General features: G+C 40.4%; 1 protein-coding gene across 1 annotated transcript in view; it reads left to right on the top strand.

Annotated features, from left to right (window-relative positions):
* The first annotated feature begins 13770 nt into the window (after positions 1-13770).
* The window catches only part of HTR1E (5-hydroxytryptamine receptor 1E), a 98519-nt gene continuing 95239 nt past the window's right edge, over positions 13771-17050 (top strand). Inside the window, exon 1 of the mRNA XM_032275315.1 lies at positions 13771-14298. The gene's annotated coding sequence lies outside the window, so the exon portion shown is untranslated. The remainder of the gene's footprint in view (positions 14299-17050) is intronic.

The following is a 17050-nucleotide window of genomic DNA, read 5'->3' as shown; positions in this document are numbered from 1 at the left end:
ATTAACTTAAAGAATTAAGTGGCGACTCATTAGCCAAAAGAAAACAAGTCATGACTTGTCCTTATAATGTAAACCTATGTTACACATTTAATAGTGAGAGTGGAGGTCCCATTCAATAACCTAAATAAATATATACATACACAATAAACAACAAATAAATAAAGCAAAAGAAGTCCAGAAGAACAGTCCTTTACTTTTACGTTCCTGCTCGAGGCCCCAGGGAGTATTTGGGAGGCATGCCTCCAAATTACTCAACTGTTTGGAAGCTTCTCTATAGGCCTGGTAGGAAGAGGGGGCTTCATTTTAGAGGCTGTAAGCCATTTCAAATGGCTAACTTCTCCTCAGTAAGACAACGAATCCACTTTTGAATTTCTCGTTCTTTTTCTCTCTTTTCAATCTCAAAGTCTATTTACCCCCCTTTGCTTACCAACTATACCAGGTCAAGACTATACTCTTCTTTGTTTTCAAAGCAGTTTTTCCCATCTCTTTCCTCTTCTGCATCTCCAGACATGAGAGAAGTGGGGTGGAATAGGATGGGAAGAGCCCCAATTAGGGTCCGGCCCAGGCTGGGTTATCTACGAGATAAGATGAAACTTCGAACTGTTCAACCAGATCTTCTCTTGACATATCCCATTTATAATCTTGCTTCAAAACAAAAGAAAGCCTCTGTGTCTTTTTTAGCACCACTTAAATTGCTTTTAAAAGGCCCTCCTTAGTTACTTATATTTTGATATGCTTTAAGCTCCTGAAATTGGGTGAGGCAGGAGAAGGGGAAACCCCAACCCTATGACATATATGTTATGTTTGTTATTAAAAAGAATTTTATAAAACAATCTTTAATTATATGCTAATTTGAAAACATTTTACTTGAATTACAAAATGACAACTTTAATTCCTAAACAAATTATAAAAGTATATAACTCTGTGAAACTGTCCAAGAGTCAAAAGGCAGTTGGACTACTCCATTATTCTAGACTACTAGGACTTCTCTGATATGTCAGCCTCAACAATTGACTGTATCACATTACTACTTTTTAAAGATCATTGATTCTTGATGTCACTGATTTTTTAAATTTCCCCTTTGAAAATTTTAAAACAATACTAAGAAGAAAACAAAGTAATGAAGAAAACAGTAATTTAAAAAAAAAAAAGCTAGAAAACAGTCTGTGTATATGTGTGTGTCTTATTGTTATTGTCATTGACAATCTCATCTGTTAACAGTGAGACTGGCTTTGTAGACCTCTATAATAGACTGAATTGTGCACCCCCAAAATTTATATGGTGAAGCTCTAACCCCCATGTGATTATACTGGAGATAAAGCCTTTAAGGAGGAGACTAAGGTTAAATTAGGTCATAAAAGTGGATCCCTGTTCCAATAAAACTAGTATCCTTATAACAGAGGAAGAGATACCAGTGAGATCACTCTCTGCCAATGTGAGGACGCAGAGAACTGGCAGCTATCTAAAAGCCAGGAAGAGAAGCCCTCACCAGGAACTAAACCCTGCTGGAACCTTCATCTTGGACTTCCCAACCTCCAGAATTGTGAAAAAATAAATTCCTTTTGTTGAAGCCCCTCAGTTGACGATATGTTGCTATGGCAGTCTGAGCACATTGACACAACCACTGAATGTTTGACAGAGTGGAAGGGCTGAGTAACATGCAGCTTGAGAAAACCTGTCCTAAGACAAAATCACCATTTTGAAAATCCATTGCATGTGAGTCGTCAGCAATATTTTGGTTTTCTTTTTAAAAGATTAAGGAATCATTTGGGAGAGCGTCAAAGAATACAAATTCCTGGGCCACAGTCTCAGGAATTTTGATCCAGTAAGTCTAGGGTGGGCTCTGATTCTGTTTTGTCTTGTTTTATTGTTTCATATTCCCCAGATGATTCTGATGCCCAGCCAGGTTTAGAGACCACTACTTCAGGGTATCCAGAAATAATAGAGGGTCGTGAACGAAATCCCCTCCTCAAGTGTTTCTCCCCCTCCTCCCAAAGCTGTCTATCCCTATCCACCCCTTATCTTACCAGTAAAATGAATTTAAAGTAGTCAGGCTGTTGAATTGGAATCAGTGTGTGGAAATTTTCTGTTGAAGAACAAGAAACTGCCCCCCACCCTCCAGTCAGACAATCAGGTGATACACACAAGAGCAAGACAAAACCCTTAGGAAGTCACTGCGTCCATTCCCAACAGGTCTGTTACAGATCTTCAGGTATTTGTATTCAAACTGTCTTTCTGGATTAATCTATTTACTTTTATTTTTCACCTTCACATGTGAAAACCATAGTTTTCATGAGTAACCCAAGTCTCTGAATAGGCCTTTCCTTCGTAAGAAAAGAATATAGGAAGGTCACATCAATCCCATTACTGAGTATATATCCAAAGGATTATAAATCATTCTGCTATAAAGACACATGCACATGTATGTTTATTGCAGCACTATTTACAATAGCAAAGACTTAGAACCAACCAAAATGCCCATCAGTGACAGACTGGATAAAGAAAATGTGGCACATATGCACCATGGAATACCATACAGCCATAAAAAAGAATGAGATCATGTGCTTTGCAGGGACATGGATGAAGCTAGAAGCCATCATCCTCAGCAAATTAACACAGGAACAGAAAAACAAACACTGCATGTTCTCACTCATAAGTGAGAGTTGAAAAATCAGAACAAATGGACACAGGAAGGGGAGCAACACACACCGGAGCCTGTGTGGGAGTGGGGGGCAAAAGGAGGGAGAGCATTAGGACAAATACCTAATGTATCCAGGGCTTAAAACCTAGATGATAGGTTGATGGGTACAGCAAACCACTGTGACACATGTATACTTATATAACAAACCTGTGCATTCTGCACATGTATCCTGGAACTTAAAGTAAAATTTAAAATATGTATATTTTAAAAATAGAATATGAGGTCAAAACCAAGCCTAGAATTTATGTCTCTGGAGCCTGGGATATCAAGCAGTGGGCTGAAGCTGAGGTGTATGTGGAGTCTGGAGCTTGGGGAGAGGCAGCTCTGCAGACTTTGTCCCCCACCAGCAATCCCTCCCAATGCTGGGTGGTGTACACATCTCTCTCCACCATGCAACATGGCCCTGAGGCTTAAATCACATCCCAAGGCTGGCCCATTTCAGCTATAATGCCAGGGACCCTTTCTCACAAGGTGAGGAGGGAGGAAGGAGTCATAAATTCAAAGAGAAAAATAAAACACTGCAGGATTCCACAAACAGCACTGCAATTATGATAATTGAAGTCCCTAGAGCTAAAATTTTGAGAGAAGCTCTCATGGGAAACTCACTTGATGCATTTTCCTTCCAAAGACTCACTTGAGGAAGAAGTTGTTGATAATAGTTTTCAAAACCTGATACAACTAAATTTAAAACCCTCTCTCTTTTTTTTTTTTTTTTTTTTTTTTTTGGCTAGGCACAGTGGCTCACACCTGTAATCCCAGAACTTTGGGAGGCCGAGGCAGGTGGATTACCTGAGGTTGGGAGTTCAAGACCAGCCTGACCAACATGGAGAAACCCCATCTATACTAAAAATACAAAATTAGCCTGGCATGGTGGTATACACCTGTAATCCCAATTATTTGGGAGACTGAGGCAGGAGAATCATTTGAACCCAGGAGGCAGAAGTTGAGGTGAGCCGAGATCATGCCATTGTACTCCAGCCTGGCCAAGAAGAGTAAGAAATTCCATCCTCAAAGAAAAAAAAAAAACACACACACACACACACACAACTCTCTTTTTTTAATGCCAAGCCTTTTTGGAAAGACTGTGGCCAATTCTTTCTGTACAGACACAGGATCCACATGGAATTCTCATGCTGGTCCAGTCACCTGTGAATCCAAGGATTCATTACAACAGAAGAAAGTTTAGGCCCTGTCATACAGGCATTTTTTGCACACCAAACTCAAAAACCAAGCAAGAATATTTTTTTTCTGCTTCTACTTCCCATTTCAGTGCCCTCCCCTCAGTACAAGCTCATCGCTTTTCTCTCTCCCAGGATCCCACATATCCTCATTATATTGGCTATAAATCTTTGTACAAGGGTTTGCATAAATATTTAAGAAGCAAGCTAATGACAAAAGTACTATCTTTGGAGTCAGCAGAACTGGATTCTAATTCAGGCCCTACCACTGACCAAGCATGTGACTCTGGAGAAGGTCATATACACCAGGCTTTTCTCAGCCCATATCTGTTCATAAATAAGTACACTGTACACTAACCTTCATCTGTATGTAAAGAAGCTCTCATCCTTCATCTGTACATAAAGAAGTACACTGTACATTAATTTCTATGGTGTCTAATTTCTCTAAAACTTTCTGGGATCTAATAAATAAATTTATAAATTTCATTTACATAAATATGAAGAGAAAGAGAAAATAAAACCGCCTCCAAGGCCTTGAACATGTCATCTTCTAACTTCTCTAGGCCTCAGTGCTGGTTCCAGATTGCCTGGTTTCAAACCCCAGTTTGCCACACACTGGCTGCAGATTTGAGAAAGTTACTTAACCTCTTCATAACAGCCTACCAATATATAAGATGATGATAATAACAGCCTTTTCCCCACAAGGATGATGCAAGGATTAAATGAGCCAATACATACAACATGTTTATAGCAGCACTGCAAATAGAAAGAGTTCAATAAATATCAGCCTCTATTATCATCCTTATTGTCATAACGTGAGAATAACAATCTGCCTTCATGTCTTCCCATGGTTCATGAGGATCAACTAATATAATGAATGTCAAAGTGATATGTAAATTACAAAGTACATATTTAAAGGTAAAGAATTATACAAATGTTCACCAGCAGATGAACGATTTTTAAAAGTACAGCATATCCATAAATGGAAAACATTTTGGCAATTGAATAAAAGGAACTACTGGTACCTCATGGTTCATACAGACGAATTTAAAGATATTTCACAGAGTAGAAAAACTCAGATGCAAAGACTGAGTATTTATATGAAATGCCTAGAAAAGGCAAATTTATAAAGGCAGAAAATGGGCTGGGTGTGGTGGCTCATGCCTGTAATCCCAGCACTTTGGGAGGCCAAGGCAGACAGATCACCTGAGGTCAGGAATTCTACACCAGCCTGACCAATATGGAGAAATTCTGTCTCTACTAAAAATACAAAATTAGCCAGGCATGGTGGTACATGCCTGTAATCTCAGCTACTTGGAAGGCTGAAGGAGGAGAATCGCTTGAACCCTGGAGATGGAGGTTGCAGTGAGCCCAGATTGTGCCATTGCGCTCCAGCCTGGGCAACAAGAGCAAAACTCTGTCTCTAAATAAATAAATAAATAAAGACAGAAAGCATACCAGTGGGAGAAGAGATTGACCAAAAATGGGCATGAGGAAACTTTTTAGAGTAATAGAGATATTCTACACCTAGAGTCTGGTGATGGCTGCACAATTCTAGAAATGTACTAAAATCATTGAATTGTACACTCACAATGAGTGAATTTTATGTTATATAAATTATCCCTCAATAAAGCTATCAAAATAAATAAGTAAATAATTATAAAGTTACAGTGTTATCATCACCTAATATGTTATTTCATAAATCATATTTCTTTTTAGAAAATCATTTGGAATTGCCAGATTTTGTGAAGACAGGGAAAGTGCTTTGAAAATTGTAAATTTCTATACAAACTAAGAATATTATTATTAAAAACCAATAATAAGTCCATTTTAAAGAACCCTGTGATTTGTCTACCCCACATGTACCCACCCTGCAAAATACTCCCAGGTCAAGAACCTGCTCCTTTAGTGACCCTTAGTTCTTCCTTCCCCCCGCACACATCCCACCCATTCCCATCACCCAGCTTTCCCTGGAACTCTATTAGCCCATCTTGTAACACACTGCAATAGGATGGAAAAGAACAGGCCTCAGTACAGACACAGGTTCAAGCCTCAGCTAAGCCACATTCTACCTGTGTGACATCAAGCAAATACCTGTGCTCCTCCTTTCCTCTGTCTGTAAAATGGAAATGACAATGCCCATCTCTTAAATTTGTTTTGATTATGATGATTAAATATAACATATGTAAAGTACCTAGTATTTGCTCAACATGGTTTTTCTCCTGCAGGGAAAAAAAACCTCTACCATATTTTGTTAATTCTCAATATTTTGTGTACCAAATATGTTGGAAAATTTTAAAAGAAACAAACGTTTAAATAATTCTCCAGCAGAAGCCAAGTCTGAGAGATAGCAGGTGTTTTTCTGCAGCTTTGGTAAAAAGGTGTACTGCACGTGGTTATTACATCTGCTAAATGACAAGGCCTAAACAGCCAGGCCAGTGGAAGCAGTGTCTTGGCAATACCAAAGTCATACAAGAGGAAAAGCTTCCAAGGCTACAAAAGAGAATGGAGCCTCTTTCTCCCTCATACAGGTCAGTTAGAAAAAACACAAAAGATTAAAGGTCAAAGGAACGTTTTCCTTTCTCTGAGTTGTGAATAGCTTTGGGTGAGTAATAAATTGAAAAGATTTAAGGGCAAACAAGGTCCAAAAAGAAAAATTAAAAGTATCTTAAAGAACAACGAAGCTCGAAGAAAAGAATAAAAGAATATCCCAGGGATAAGCATGCTGATATGCAGCTTGAGGAGCTAGCCCACAAAACGCACATAAAGGCCAATGCCTAGGGAGCCCTCCAAAAAAATTTTATCTCCAGCTCCAGCTGCTGACCAGACACTATGCTGGGCAGCTTGCAACATCCACAAATTTCACTCTAGGTCCAAAATTTAACTCTAGTACTTATTTTATCTAGTTATGTAATTGAGAAATTATACTTAACCTCTTTCATGATCTCTGCTACCATTACCTTTAATGCAGCTCTCCATCACTTCATGAATCAAAAGAATGAATAAAAGAGTAAAGAATAATACTTAAAAGCCAATTTTGGGGAGGTAATTAATTTTATTTTTTAATCAACAAATAATTGTACATATTCATGGGGTACATAGTGATGTTTTGATACAAACAATGCACAGTGGTGATATCGGGGTGATTAACATATTCATCATCTCAAACATTTTTCATTTCTTTGTGTTGGGAATATTCAGCATCCTCTTTCTAGTTATTTAAAACCATATAATATATTATTGTTAACTCTACTCAAATGCCAATTTTTTTAAAAAATGATTTTAAAATATGGTTGGAAAATTCTCATTCAATAAGTATTTATTGAGCACCTCCTGTACACCAAGCACACTGCCCAACAGTAAAGTGTATAGTATAGTTTAGCACATGGTACCATATGAATGGAGGGAAAAGTTACAGGTGACAATGAATAGGTATTTTCGGACTGAAAGTGATCAGAGAAGAGAAATCTCCAGGCTAAGAATCCAGAAAAGGGAAATGATATGGATAGCTTAAGAAAAACAGCATTTTCTACTTTGCCATCCTAGAGAGACAAGGGAAACCAATACAAGTACTACACTGGAGCTTTGAAGGAAGAACTTGAGACTTGTATAAAAGAACAAAATATTCTTTTGTGTTTTTCCTTGAGATCATGATGAATATGATTAAAATTTTATAATTCTGGATTCTAAAGAAGGAGAAAGAATTACTGATCCAAGTGTCCTTAAATACCAAGCCTAGTGCTTAAAAGTTCTTCCTTATCGAAATATTGGAGAATATGTACCTAAATGTTTCTCTTTTGTTGTCCTGAATTATTTACATTTAACTATTTTACCTCTTTGGAATGTTGGTGTAACTTACAAATTATGTGAGGGTTTCAAATTGTTTTCTTTATCCTTCTAGTTGGTCAACATTCCCAAGATTTTTAATTTATTACTCTTTTCACTGTTTTATGTTACCTTATTATTATGGGTTAAGTTTGTCTATATTCAAGACCTCTCTTTGTGCTATCTTTTCTGTTCTTTTTAGATGTGTTTTTATGGTAATTTTTTCTTCTTTGAGACAGAGTCTCACTCTGTCTCCCAGGCTGGGGTGCAGTAGTGAAATCTCAGCACACTGCAACCTCCACCCTCACAGTTCAAGTGATTATCGTGCCTCAGCCTCTGTAGTGGCCCATCACACCCAGCTCATTTCTGTATTTTTTATTTTATTTTATTTTTAGTAGAGACGAGGTTTCACCATGTTGGCCAGGCTGCTCTCAAACTCCTGACCTCAAATAATCTGCCCACCCCAGCCTCCCCTAAAGTGCTGGGATTACAGGTGTAAGCCACCACACCCAGCCAATATTCCCTTTTAAAAATTACTTTATCCTTATAATAGATTATACTACTTCACCTAAGATAATTGTCCTCCTCCAATTAATTCCTTTTTCAAAGTTTTCTTTACATTTCCACTACATTTGTAATGTCAGATTAACATTAGAATCTTTATCCAATTCTCTCCATGAGGAAAAAAAAAAAAAGAATGCTTCAGTCTTCTTATCTAGGCACATATCTCCATTTACTCAAGTTTGCTTTTTACTCATTATTAGCATTGGCTGGGTCTGCAGAATGTTTGATATTAGAGGTTCTAAGTATAAGCAGCAATACATAAAGGGCACTCAAAGAAAGAAAAGTCAGGAAAGGCAATTTAAACATAATGGTACAAGAGATAGAAATACTGGCAGATGTGCATTCTAGAAGCCAAAGGTAGAGAAAGTTTAAGAAAGACTTGTGGTAAGCAATGCTAAAACTGATGAAGGGGACAAGAACTGAAAATCAACATCTGCATTTGGGAGTTATTATGCAAAGTCACTGATAATTTTCCCAAGAAAAATTTGGTGGCATGACTAAGTCAGAAGCTATATTCAGTCTGAGGAATGAGTGAGAGGTGAGGAAGAAGAAATGCTGATCATGAATTATTTTTCTTTTCACAACATTAAACAGTAATGGTAAATAGAGGCAAAGATGATATAGATGTGAGAGAGATTCAAGGAAAAGGCAGGAGAAGAGAGGGTACAGGGAATATTTAGGCTAGAGAATCTCTATATGCAGGCCAGAAGAAAGGTACTAGAAACTAGAGGCACAGACATTAAAAATAATCTGAGAAATGAATCTTCTTATTGCACAGTAAATAAAAAGGAAAAGATCATAGTAATAACTAACACCCATTACTTACTGTGTGCCAGCCACTGTGCCATGAACTTTAATTCACTGTCTCATGTGAGAAACCCTCGTACAAGACTTATCATCCCTATTCTAGGAATGTTGGAAACTGAGACAAATGTACAATAAGTTGGCCTAAGGTCACTCTGCTGTAAGTAGTGGAGCTGGAATCTGAACCCTCAAGTTTCACTCTAAAGTCCGAATGCTTGATGACTAGCCTACATAGGAATGTCAAGTACAACAGTGAAAGGAGAAAGCTGCCCTAACATCAATGAATCACCACCCAAATCACCAAAGGCCACCGATGAACATATAACAGGGACTGCCAGCTTTGATTAGGACTCAGGAGTGGCAGAAACAAAGGAGTCCTTCATTACAAGGATGCCTAGGCATGAATAGATGAGTCACTTTCACAAGCAGCCACCCTGTCCTTCCCACCAGTTGCCAGAACTTGATCTGCACACTGTTTTTTTTTTTTTTTTTTTGTGCCTTCATGGTATCCACTTGTAAATTATTTATTTAATAATACAGGGGCTCGGGTACAAAAAAATAGAATGAATAAGACCCACTATTTGATAGAACAACAGGGTTACTATTGTCAATAATACTTATTTGTACATTTTTAAATAATTTATAAGAATATAATTTCATTGTTTGTAACTCAAAGAATAAATGCTTGAGGGGATGGATATCCCATTCTCCATGATATGCTTGTTTCACATTGCATGTTTGTATTAAAACATCTCATGTACTCTATAAATATATATACCTCCTATATACCCCCAAAAATGAAAAATTCATAATAAAGAAAAAGAAAAAAGAAAAGAGGGGCAAAGGGACATAATTGTTTAGTCCACATGGTCACCTGTCCATTTGAGAAAAGGATTAGGCTGGCGAGTCACCAGACGCATATGTATGGCACATAGTGATCACTCCCTGGAGCACAGAGAAGCAGGTGCTTGAGGGCAGGAAGACAGAAGGATTAGCCCTACACCAAGAGGGCCTACTCAGGCTCTACACATCTTTCCAAAGCCCCAATTTCTCCACAGAGGCTTCTCTGCTCCTTCAGCTCCTTCATGTTGTCATTCATGTAAATGCCTTCACCTACTTTGGGTTTTTAGTGCCTTTAGAGAAGGGACCAAGTCCTATACCTCTTTCAAACTTCCAGGTTGGAGGTGTTCAAGAAATGGTTATTGAAAACTTATAAACTATTTCTACTCATGAGCAAGTGAGCTGCTTCTCATGATTATTTTGATGAAAAAAATGTGTTATCATGAGCCAAGACCACTAGAGCTTAAGGTTTGTTCCACCAAGTCTGCCTTAATTATTTCTTCATGGGAACAAATATTAGTATATGCCAACCTGGAGGAAGAGCCAGTTTTTGGCCAGAGAGTAGAGCTTTTTCTCAGTGCAAGGCCACCTTGCCAACTGTTCTCTGAACAGTTTAGTCCTAAATAATGTATTCTAATCAATTAAGCTATATTCTAGTTGATTAAGCTAATCAACCTAAATTCATTATTTTGCTTTCCATATCCTAAGGTTGGTGAACACGGTTAGCCAATAGTATCAACAAATAAAACATTTTATAGTGAAAATGCCTTCATTCAAAAGCATTGCTGGAGATTGTTGTCAATTTAATAATTTATTCACAAATGCTATGACTCCCAGGCCCATCTCTACAGAATCCCTCCCTGGAATCCTTCCCAGCGGAGGAAGCCTGCTTTTTATTCAGTTGACATCAGGCTTAGCTATGTGATTTGGGTTAGCCAATGAAATGTGAGCATAAGTGATTTATCTTATAATTAAGGTGAAACTTTAAGAGCCATTGTGATGTTCCCCGATTACCCTCCCCTCTCCTATAAAAATGGCCTGGCTTCATCAGTCTGGGTCCCCAAATGGAGCTGCAGCCAATCCACAGCTAAATCCTTTATTAGCAAGCCACTAAATTTTACCATACCAAGCCACTGAGATTTGGGGGTTATGCTTGGTTACCAAAGCATAACTTCCTGAAATCTGATAAATGTTGAAATCTACCTGTAAACATTTCATTCTCTCCCTCTGGACTTTGCCACACCATAAACATAAAATGCAATTTGAAGCTCAGTGCTTGAAATCAACAATAAAATGAGAGAAGAACTATGCCACAGTGTTGAAAATTGTTTAGTGGAATAGTGTATGGAGAGCACCTAGGATGGTGCGAGCTCCCTCCCCACCATAATGCCTTCCCTTCATGTTTTATTCCCACTTCCATGGTAGAGGTAGAAAATGACAAACAATGTCAACCAGAATCTTGATTCTTCTCTGTAATGGTGTGATAAACAAGTTATACACAGTTCCTGCCTCACAAAACTTATACTCTTACTTCTAGCAGAAAAATGTACCATGTGCATGCTTGCTTCCTCATCCATTAATGTGAAGTTCCAGCATCCAAGTGAAAAATTAACAAATGTAATTAGGATTGTATCGGGGATAGGGGAAATCCATTGTTCATCATTTTTCCCTCTCCCAACCACTATCAACCACCCCACCGCCCATACACACACCACTGCCACTACCACCTCCAGCAATTACTCCCTGGTCCTAAACCCTAGATTAGATTGCCCTCCTTTGTGCTCCCATAACATCCTGTACTTCCCCTTCTCCCAATTATTACTCTGGAATGGATTTCCTAGTTTGGGGAATCAGTCTTGCCACTGAGAGAATAAACTGTCTCTTCTTTATTTTAGTCCTAGAAGTTGCCTATGCCTCAAACATGGTAGATATTTATCAACAGTTTTTGAATTAATGAATGAGTGGAGTTGATGAATTAATTTCTTGATAATGACTTTTGAGTTCTCACTGCAAGTTGATGAATTTTTTATGCCAGATGGCCAGGGCTCCACTCAATCCTTATAGTTTTTTAACTGACAAGGAATTCTCTATTATGAAATGGGGAAGTGATTTACATATACCTGCCATCTTAAAGCACTCATAGAGCCCATTGGAAATTCAAATGGGTAATCCACAAATTAAATTATCAGCTATTGATTAAGAGAGCATTATTTTATTAAAACTGGTGAAATATATGCCAGAAGTTAATTAATAGCTTGAAAATAATCAGACACCTCATAAAGCTGAACATCTGCCAAAACGTGAGTATTCCAAGGTATGTTCAGGATAGTTTCCAAGTGTATAATATTTGTTTCCATAGTTCCTTACATTGTAATAACCAAAGAAAGGTAAACCAATTTCCAAAAAAAAAAAAAGAAATATAATGAACTCATATTTCCTTCATATTTTGGAGGAACTCCAAAGTTGCCAGAGTAGGACAGTGTCCTTCCTTACTCTCTTGGGATGCCTAAAAAAAACCCTCAGTCCTATAAGATTCTTTTTTAAAATGAGGAATGATTCTTGTTCTGTTTATTTTTACATAACACCTTTATCATCAAACAAACTTCAAGAAGTGTCATCTTCAGTAAGAAAACATAATTCCACCTAATCCTCCTGTTAGACTTCAGTCTACGTAAGCCTATTCTCAGTTTAATGGGATTAACAGAAGCAAATCACTATTCAAGACTGTAATTTACCAACCTTCCTCTCTCTTGTTCAGTGAAATTCCTGGCCCCCATCATTCAGCCCCTGCTGGCCTTGAGAGGCACTCCAGAAGGCAGTAGGAAGGGCACAGGCTTCCTTTTTGAACTAAAGAAGGGTTTCGTTTGGTTTAGAATTGCCAAACTTCAAAAAAAAAAAAAATCAATAAAAAACTTAAAGTGCTTTTTCAAATCAGCTATAAGGCTACAAGCAAGGAAGACAAGTGTGAGGGAGGTGTTTGGGGAAGCTACCCAGGTTGCTACCATGTAGGTTTCCAAGGTCCTTTCAACTCTAATATTTGTGTATCAGGCTGTCTACAGATCATACTGTCTCCATAAGATTGTCTAGTTCATGTTACGGCTAGTTCAAACCATCTGATTTCTTTTTTACAATGGCAGGGACTATGTCCATGTTAAGCTTCAAGGTTGAGTCACGCAAGCTCTCCACAGAGAATAACCAACCAGCCCCTAAGGAAGCTTCTTTCAGCAATGCTGGGATTCTGTAAAGTCCCTCCAGCTTAACTTTTCTGGACTTGTGGCAGCAGAACAACAAAAAGAACAGTCCCTGGCACCCTAAGAAGAGCACAAGGCCCTCTGCCAACCTGAGATGGCATCAGGTAGGCCTCCCTCAAAAAAAAGCGGGGGGGGGGGGGGCGGCAGGTCCTTCAGCCCCAACCACTTCACCCTCCGCCTCCTTTTTTTCACTGCTTTCTCCCCCTCCCCGCCTTCCACTTTGACCCACCCCAATTTTCCTCCACTTCTCCCTCACCCCTCCCTTGTAATCTCTCTCCTTGAGGTGTCCTATGCATGTTGACTGTAATCTCCCCTGGAGGAAAGCTGAGAAATGCACCTCCAGAGGGTCTGCCTGTTGGGGCCACGTACAGAAAGCGGGCAAACCCGTCAGCTGCTCCCGCTGTTCCTCACTTCTCAACCCAGGCTCGCTACAGAAAAGGGGGATGGGGTCTACCTCCTTGTATCTATTCTCCCCTTCTCTACCAGGGCTGTAGCCGGCCAGGGGCTCTGGAGGTAAGTCCCTTGTCCACACCTCCAGCCCCACAGGCCCGTTTTATAACATGGACAGCCCTGCCCTCTAGTGTTTGCAACCGGGAGCCCTAAGGCGCCATCAGCTCCAGAATTTCTCTTTTACAACCTAAGCAAGACCTGGAGCACCTCGGAGCTGCGACCCCCAGTTCACCATACCACCTGCCTTACCCCCAGGCTCGTCTTTTCATCCCACCCACCCCCTTCTCTATTCACTGAGTCCTGGGTGGCTGCGACCTGCATAGATGATTTAACAGATTGCCCCTGCTCCTGCTCCTCCTCCTCTTCCCTGCTCTCTCGCCTCCTCTTCCAGTACGGGCGCCCAGACTCGGCGGAGCGCAGCGCCTGCCACCCGCGGTGCCTCAGGCTGCCCGGCGCGCCGCGCTCGCAGGTTCTGTCTCGCCGCATCCCGGCGGCCACTGGCGCGGGCAAGGACGCTGGCGGGGAGAACGCCCCAAGCTCAGCGTACCCCATAATCGAGTGCTGAGAGAAGCAGTGATTTGATCCAGCTCAGAAGGAAAAGGAGCGGGTTCCGAGTGACACTTCTGGAGCCAGCGGGACGCCCCAGTTGGCCCCGTGCGGCGCGGCTGCATGCACCGTCCACAAGGTGAGGGGCGCACACCTTCCGGGACGACCTTGTCTTCTCTCTTACCCCGACCCACTCCAGGGACTCCAGCTCTGGCTTGGGGATGTTTGGCAGCTTTGAGGCGCAAAGGCAGCGGGAGGTGGGGTGCGGGGTGTCAGAGGGAGACTATGAGGGTCGCCCAGGCACTGTGCCTGCCTCCAGACTCAGTACAGAGCGCGTTTCTTCTTCAAACAATTCCTCAAATGGGTGAACCTGAGAATCAACATTGTGTGTAACTGTGGTTAGAGCATCTTATCCTGCTTCCTTGCAAAAGGATTAGAGCTTAAAGATTAAATAGGAATGGAACGGGTGCTGGGGGTGCCGGGGGAAACTTGAGTAGAAATCACAGGGAGGTGGTGTGCTCCAGGGACCCCAGAAGGACGATGTGATTTCAAAGCCAGCTGATTGCAAATCCTTTGATTAGAAAGGACTGCACGGTTGCTCCAGCCCTCCGAAAATAATGCCGTGCTCAGTCCCGATAAATAAAATACCCAGGTGAGGAGGCGATGGGGCAGGCTCTTTTTTTTTTATTATTATTACAAAATAAATCTTGGAAGTAAGAGTTAAGATGTGAAGTTTGATCTTAAGCCATCTCCAACCAATACTGCAAGGTGAGACGCTGACCGCCTACCTAATGAAAATGAAAGGAAGTTGAGGCTAAAGAGAAGTGATTCCAGCTCCTATCACAGGATCATAGTAATTTTGCATATATATATGTTTCTGCCTGTGTCCAGTTTTGGGAAAAGGGCCTTATATTCAACCCAACGCTGTTTGTCCTTGAGTTAGAAGGATAAGGCAGAGAATGTCAGCATCCCAAGGTGCTTCTTCCTAACCTTTCTTATTGTCCTTCCTTGCCTCCTGCACCAAATCTCTTGGGGAGGGAGCAGCCCAGGAGGAAATAATAGATCGCCAAATGGGTTGGGGGACCAGTGTTTCTTCCAGAATAATTTAGGCTCATTTTATCATTCTTATGTTTTCCCTCAAAGCCCTAAGCAGTACATCATTCTAAGCTGAACTTAACATTGCTCCAGAGTATATATTTGCCATAGTTATACATTCAGACACAGTATGCATAATCTTAAACAGCCGGATGCACTTGTGAGTCAGGGGCTTCCCTCACTTAACCCTGTGCAACAGGGGCAAAGCAGGCACCTGGGTCTGATTCCCTGTGCAACCTCCTTCACGAGGAGCGTATTTGAAATACCTTTGCAATACAGGGAAGATTGAGACAGCTTTTCTTTCTGGTAGAGTTGTTTTCCTGCTGAATTAAATGAGATGACCCTGTCTTCAACAAATAAATGAATGGAGGCATTTGAGGCCCATTTAACAAAAGCACAAAACATACCTTCCTGCCTTTTTTCTCCCTTCAGAGATTTAGCCTCTAGCCCACAGAGTTGTGATGATGAAGCAGACCTCCTAAGTGGGACTCAGCTCAGTTTCTGTATCATATAGAAAACAAAGTGTGTTGCTTATTTCTTAAAATTGTATAGCACCACCACTAACTATTTTGCTGTATAGAGGTGGGAGAAGTACTTCTGCCCAGGTATTTCATCACTAAGAGAGCTATATAGAGAAACTCAATCAAATCCCGATTCATCATTGTTGATAGAACTTGACTATTGTGTCATGATCACCTGATATGGGCTGCAGAAGCTCCAAGGATTGCTGTAGATCTCAACTGAGACTTCTAATGACACAGCTAGAAAAAAGCCTTTAAAAACGTAGCCATAACTCTGGTCATTCGGTGTATGCATGTTCAAACATTCCTTTAGGTGATTGTTTTCACTTCCATAACAGTTTCCAGGGATGAAGACTTAGCAGATTATTTATATAATGAAGAGTATTCAAATTAACAATGTGTATCCACCAGCTGACAAATTTTAAATTCCACAGAAATAGCATCAGAAATATAGTAAGCTCAAGTTTTCATTCTTTTCGCTTCTGCCATGACGTCTTCATTCAAGGCATGGTCCCAGACCAAGTTCATGGAGACTATGGCTCACGTCTCTCAACATCTGCCCAAGGGAATTGTGTCTCCCTTGCAACTCAACAAGATGTCACCTTTGTTAGCCATTCTGTGTCTATATAAAAGATTTCCTTCCCATTTCTTCTTATTGATGCCTGGTCAGCAGCAATCTTGTAAATAAAGTTTCCATTGTTTTGAGGAAAATAACAAAGTCAGGGATTCTCAAGAGGTGGTACCTAGGAAGAGATGAAATCCAGGACACATCTCTAGTCCAGGTAACACGGCAATACGTTTTCATTTTCTGCTGTGTGATGGGGTTATTCTTGAAGAGGGAGGTAGGATGTATCATTTGAAGCACATTGTCCCCACCTGGCTCAAACACCTCCCATTGCCCAGGTACGGTCAATATGCTATCCCCGCCACCACCAAGATACCAAGGCTTCAAATGAAAACTGGATCTCAGTCAGGCATGATGGCTCACACCTGTAATTCCAACACTTTGGGAGCCCAAGGCAGGAGGATCACATGAGCCCATGAGTTCGAGACCAGCCTGGACAATACAGTGAGACCTCATCTCTACAAAAAATTTTAAAATGAGCCAAGTATAGTGGTGTGCACCTGTAGTCCCAGCTACTTTGGAGATTTAGGTAAGAAGATGGCTTGAGCCCAGAAGGCCAAAGTTGCAGTGAGCTAAATTCATGCCACTGCACTCCAGCCCAGATGACAAAGCAAGACCCTGTCTCAAAAAAAAAAAAAAAAAAAAAAAAA

The sequence above is a fragment of the Sapajus apella genome, unplaced genomic scaffold (genome assembly GCF_009761245.1).
Source record: "Sapajus apella isolate SASKATOON/1434 unplaced genomic scaffold, GSC_monkey_1.0 scaffold6, whole genome shotgun sequence".
NCBI classification, from domain to species: domain Eukaryota; kingdom Metazoa; phylum Chordata; class Mammalia; order Primates; family Cebidae; genus Sapajus; species Sapajus apella.
This window is presented reverse-complemented; position numbering and strand designations above follow the sequence as displayed.